General features: G+C 38.0%; 1 long non-coding RNA gene across 1 annotated transcript; it reads right to left on the bottom strand.

Annotated features, from left to right (window-relative positions):
- Positions 1-4,548: 4,548 nt before the first annotated feature.
- LOC121639426 lies at positions 4,549-6,076 on the bottom strand. Its single transcript, XR_006010158.1, has 3 exons — positions 6,020-6,076; positions 5,015-5,184; positions 4,549-4,874 (listed from the first exon to the last, which is right to left on the bottom strand). It is a non-coding gene; the product is annotated as an uncharacterized LOC121639426 (long non-coding RNA).
- Between the last annotated feature and the right edge of the window lie 266 nt (positions 6,077-6,342).

The following is a 6,342-nucleotide window of genomic DNA, read 5'->3' as shown; positions in this document are numbered from 1 at the left end:
TATTATAAACATTTATTCTCCATTCGAGTCAGCGATATCTAATCAGTTGCAGCTTTTCTGTATCATGGGTTTATGGTAAGAAAATGTGTCACATATGTTTCCTTTTCCAGATGCCTACTAAAAAAATGTTGGCAGTGCCAGAAGATGATTGGGGTGGCTTCTAAAACATGCCAACACTGTGGCAGCAAACAGCACCACAAAGAGAGGCTGCAAAAACAAAAAGAAAAATTTTCCAAGGAATGGAAAGAGCGTCAAAAGAAGTGTAACTATAGAATGATAATTTATTAGATTGTTTTTACTTTAATCCAAGGATGTCCAGATCCGGCTTCCATGACTGGTGTCCTGCAGGCTTTCGATGCTTTCCTGCTTCAACACACCTTATTCTAACCAATGGCTTATTGTACAGAAGCTGATAAGCTTTTGGATCCATGTAATGTAAATCAGGTGTGTTGGAACTGGAGTAATCTAAAACCTGCAGGACACCGGCCTTCGAAGACCGACTTTGGACACGTCCTGCTTATAATTATGTGCAATATTATGATCCCGTTTATGTTTATATGTTGTTGTTGTCTACTTTTGGAAATAGGGTTTGTACTGGAAAAATAATTTTGTTGCACCTGTTGCAATGACAATAAAGTTTTCATTCATTCATTAATGCCATATGTTCAGATTTTCATTAGTTATTTTCTACACAACTTAGCTAATTCAGGGTTGCAGGGGGCTGAAGTCTCTCCCAGCAATTAGCAGGCGAGAGGCAGGTACACCCAAGACAGGTGGCCAGTCCATCAAAAGGCCAACACAGAGACAACCACTCATGCTCACACTCACTTATAGGGAGATTTTAGAGCAGAGGTGACCAAAGTCGGTTTTCAAGGCCCACTGTCCTGTAGGTTTTCAGTGTATAACTGCTTCAACACACCTGACTCAAATTAAATGCATCAAAAAGCCTATGTAGTTCTGTACAGCAACTTATTAATTGAAGTCTGATGGTTTTGGAGCAGAGACACATTAAAAACCTGTAGGATTGTGGCCCTTGAAGACCAGAGCTGGACACCCCTGGTTTAGAGTAACCAATTAACCTAACATGCAGATTCCATACAGAAAAAAACATTCTTCAATCTCCTTCCAGCTAAGGCTTTAAATGTGCTTTACAAATAAACTTGACTTGACTAAGTATTTGCTAATGGCTATTCAGAACTAATTCGTTTATGGAAAAATCATTCTTTAACAACTGCTCTGTGTGGATTTAAAAGAAATGTCCTAAATTGATGGATGCTGGACTGGGTGTAGGGCTTGTGAACAACAAGAATATATGCATACCAGGATACTCCAAATATTCTTGTAAATGGTATTGTCAGGATGGTTCATTATGAAAACAATTTTAATGAAACAGTAATATGTTGGGCTGCCTGTCTTTCTCTCTGTCTTGCAGTGGAATGAAGTGGAAAAACTCTTGGGAACCAAAGGCAAATATTTAGATATAAAACCCTAAAATGACTGTTATAGTTAATTTCATTGTTCTATGTTTGGATGTTGTATTATACATGGTAATGCAACTGTTGGACCATTATTTGACATTTTCTGTTTTTGTAAATGTTCAATTGGTAAGCTGTAACAGAAGAAGTGACATTAACGAGTAATCTCTTGTAGCATTCAGCTATGAAGTATGGCTTTTACTCAGGTATTGTGAGTAAAATAATGTTAATAAAAATATTTTGTGCAGACTACATTTGCCCTGCTTTTCTTACATGCTGTGCTTTTAGATCATCTTTGTGTGCTATTACATTGATGTACATTCAAACACAATTTAATTTATTATGGATACTTTGGGAGTAAAGAATGAGTCTATTCCAACACTTGCTCTGCTGACCTAAAGAAACTGCTATTATTATGTTAAAACTGGTATATAAGATGTAAAATTGATTTACTGTATAATTAAAAGGTATTACAGTAAATGCAAGTTATTTCATATTAAGGAGCCAAATGATTAGTAAGTTGCCAGGAATGAGGTGCCACAAAAATCACAATAGTAGATGAATAAGCTTTTTGGTTTTTCTGCTCTTCACTTCCCTGAGCCTCAGGTTTATTTACCACAAAACTCCTAGTGTCCATCACATACAATTACTTTAACAGATGACCCATTAATGTGTTTTTTTTTGTAACAGCCATATTGGCTATGTGGTTATAGTTACTCCAGGTCATCGTATTTACCACAGGGACTGTCATGTTACAAGCAGACATATATCCATACTAAATGGTTAATTTCTGTTCTGTGCAACTGTTTTGGTGCAGTTTGTCACTGCTTTGGTTAGTATGTATTACCCTCATGTTGTTTTTAATATTGATGGGGGTATCCATGTAAAAAGATCCGATTTGGTCGTTATCACTCCATTTAATGGGCATTATCAGTGGTTATCAGCCCATTCGTAAGGGACCATAAGGCCATACTCTGCCTCCTAGCAGGTAGGTCGTTGTCATATATTCACGCCGCTGATAAGCTGGACTGAGACTCCCGATCCAGTTCGAAAGGTGTCAATTTTCAAATTCTCGCGATTACTGCGCAATTTCTTGTCGAACAACGTAAATTTAAGACATTTAAATCGTGACTATATAATATATGAGTGCAACAACAAAGAAAATGATACCAAATGGACCTTTAATGAGATACCTGAAAGAAAAACTGTCTTTTAGCCATTTCAACCTTTCATTCTCTCAGGTCTCGCGAGATCGTTGTTGCCGTGGTTGCTATGGACGCTGCTAGGTGTATGGTACGTTCCAATACTGTGATGGACTCTCTGCCGTCAGTTGGCTGCGTTCCATACCAAACTACATTTTTTAAAAATCATGTTTATGTATATATCCACTATAATGTTGCACAGCATACCTAATCTCTAAATTAAAAAAGGGATTTCTTTTTTTTTCAATGTGCAATTATATCCCATAAAGCACTTTTATATATACTTTACAGGATTTTGACTTGAAATTTAGAAACACACTAACCTACAGGGGTTGTAAAGAGCATGTTTGTATTGTATATAATTCAGCATTTCCATCTTTTAATTGGATGCAAAACGCTTCTATCCATCAATCTATTTTCTACCACTTATCTGGGGTCGGCTTCTGGGGGAAGCTGCCCAAGTGTGAAAGCCTAAACCTCCCTCTCCCAGTCCACATTTGCCATGTCATCTGGGGGGATCCCAAGGCAGTGCCACAGGCCAGCCGGGAGATGTTGCCCCTCCAGCGTGTCTTGGGCCTTCCCCAGGGTCTCCTCCAGGTGGGACATGCCTGGAACACCTCACCAGGAGGCATCCTGACCAGATGCCCGAGCCACCTCATCTGGTTCCTCTCAATGTGGAGGAGCAGTGACTCTACTCTGAGCCCTTCCCCGATCACAGATCACCTAGAGTGTCCTGGAGCCAAGTGCATATGTGGACACTCTCATGCCTGAACATAGTGTGCATTATGGACAATCCCTGATGAGCACAGAAGTCCAATAACAAAACACCACTCGGATTCAAATCAGGGGGGCCGTTCCTCCCAATCACACCCCTCCAGGTCTTACATATACATTTTGCCAACGTGAGCACTGAAATCCCCCAGCACCGCAAGGGAGTCTATTGAAAATAGACCCCTATAAACATAAGCAAAACATTTAAAAACCACAGTTCCCTGTAGCAGTGCCATGCATCTGAGAACAAATCAGTGTCATTATTGTAATTCTTTAGATTTCCAGAAGCTAAAAAATAGGGTTACAAAAACATATATTACATTAATAAAATAAATAATAAAGCTGAACTGGTGATTACACTACTATTAGATAATATATGTTGATAGAAAGTAAAGATTCTTATTTATTTTCCATATATGTCTGGCTTTACAATTGTAGATTATAGGATCATACTACATATTTCAAACATATTGTACGGCCAAACTGTCAATTACTTATGAACTAGATGAGGATGTGGTGTGTAAAAGTAAATATGTGGGTGTAATTAAGATTTTCTAACCACAGTATTCACAGTTTTCATAAATAACAGCTTTTGCCCAAGGTCTACAACTGAAATAGAAAGCAGCCAATTGGAAAAGACAAAACGAAGAACCTACAGACACCTGACCGGCTGCATCGGAAGTCCCTTTTGTTATCCTTTAGTACCTAATCACAGACAACAGCAAAAAGTGTGTCCTTTTATGTCACAATATCCATCTAACAATATGTCTTTCTTTATAAGGGTATTATTAATCTCATATAGGCAACTGTGTGTAAAGAAAGCAGTCAAACGGCAGATGTAGCTTTTATTAAGTGACTTAATTTATAAGCAGGCTCCATAGACAGGCCAAATTTGAACGCATGTCCTTACACACAGCACTTAATATGTGATGAGAAAAACAGAATTAATAATCATATAACAAAATACTTTATGACGACACTGTTGTAGTACCAAATATTTCACATACATGTTACTGTAGCATGACATTAATCCAAAACATTTAACAAGGAACACGTAACTATTTACACATTTTATTACAGTAAAGTTGGTAAAGTATTTTAATAAAAAGTGGTCTAAATATTCTTCCACCAGAGTTTAAATTTTGCTTCATGGTAGCTTGCAATGTGTGACTGTGTAACACATTAAGCACATGCACACAGCCAGTCTATATGTCTTCCTCCAAAAGATCTGAACTGCTGTCATCCTGTTGCCTTTCCTCTTCATCATCATCTTTTTCTTCCTCCAACACGAATAAAGATGAGTCCACATCAAAACAAGCGTAGGTGCTAGCAACAGAGCTCAGTTTCTCCAGAAGAAGGTGTCGCTTCTGCAGAAGACAGCAGCGCAGTCCCCCGTGTCCTTCTTCTGTCATACCTGTAGATGAAGCTAAAGTAACACATAAAAAAAAGTTTAAGTAAAAAAAGACAAAAATGAAGTTGAAACATTTACCCTGAGACATACATTTTTGTGAAAATATCACCACTGGACTGATAAATGATTGTTTATATAACTGGACAATTATTTACTGTGGTTCTTGATGTTCTCTTCAGTTTTGTGAAGGTGGTTGTCCAGTTTGTCGAATACTCTTCTTAGATACTGATAATGCTGAGTCATCTCCTTCACAATGATTCATTTCTCCTCTTCCACACATCTGACGAGCATGACCTGGTCAAACAGTCGCCTCTTCAAACGGAAGCTAGCAACCAAATAAAGAGAATACAAATAAAAACAAACATTAAATATGCTACAACATTAGAGTTGCTGGTTTTATCTGGCCAAAGAAAAAATTCGCTGCCTGGATTTAACTAAGCTAATAGGTAGGAGTCTCCTATTGAATAATTACTGCATGGACACTTGTCTTTCAGCTGAAACAAGTCAGCTGACTACCTGAATATACTGACTGAGCAGGTTATTACATCTTCATGATGGCACGGCCATATTCCATGATGAAAATGTCAGGATTCATGGGGCTCAGATTGTGAAAGAATAGTCCAAGGAACACAAGATTTTTCACACATGGATCGGCCACCAAAGAGCTCAGACATGAACCTTATATTGGGAATCTTTGTAATGTGCTGGAGGAGGCTTTGTCCAGTGGTTGGACCCTCTTATCATCAATACATAGTCTTGGTGAAAAATTAATGCAACTCTGGATGAAAATTAATCTTGCAATGCAGAAAGTTATCGAGACAATTACACAGAGAATGCTGCTGGAATCAAAGCTTAAGGTGATCCCAAAAAATATTAGTGTATGACCATTTGTATTGGCGGCGCCTTTTTTTTTTTTTTTACTGAGAACTATGGTTTTAATTTCTCTCATAGTGAAAGACAGGGTGTGGAGACAGTGAACCACAAGGTGAAAGTCTTATTTTAGTTGACATCAACAAGATAGCTTTGCAAATAATATGAAATAAATAAAATGACACATAAAAGTAAGTAGAAAATAAATTAATGGCATCAAAATCGCCCAGTCATGATGGAAAAGATGTATACGCAGCCACAACTGACTGTTGTAAAAACACTCAACTTACCATCTCCTTGCACATCCCAGGGCAGAATGACATCATCCCAGGGCAGAATGACATCATCAGAGACTGCATGCTGCTTCTGTGTCAATTTTTTGACCTGATGCACAAACAGTGTTGTAGTGCAGGATCCTCTCCTTTAGTTTCTTCTTGAGATTACACAGATTCCTCCATTTGCGCAGCCTTGCTTGGTTACTGTCTGTTAAGATAAAAAGAAAAAAATCTTAGCATAAACCGTAAACAACACCTTGAGTTGCTGACCAACACAATAGTAAATACCATTCTGTTGACAGAGATCATGCTTCCTTCTTCGGAGGGAATAAATGATC

Source organism: Melanotaenia boesemani, chromosome 5 (assembly GCF_017639745.1).
Source record: "Melanotaenia boesemani isolate fMelBoe1 chromosome 5, fMelBoe1.pri, whole genome shotgun sequence".
Taxonomy (NCBI): Eukaryota; Metazoa; Chordata; class Actinopteri; order Atheriniformes; family Melanotaeniidae; genus Melanotaenia; species Melanotaenia boesemani.
The sequence above is the reverse complement of the archived record's forward strand: the minus strand, read 5'-3'. Positions and strand labels throughout refer to the sequence as shown.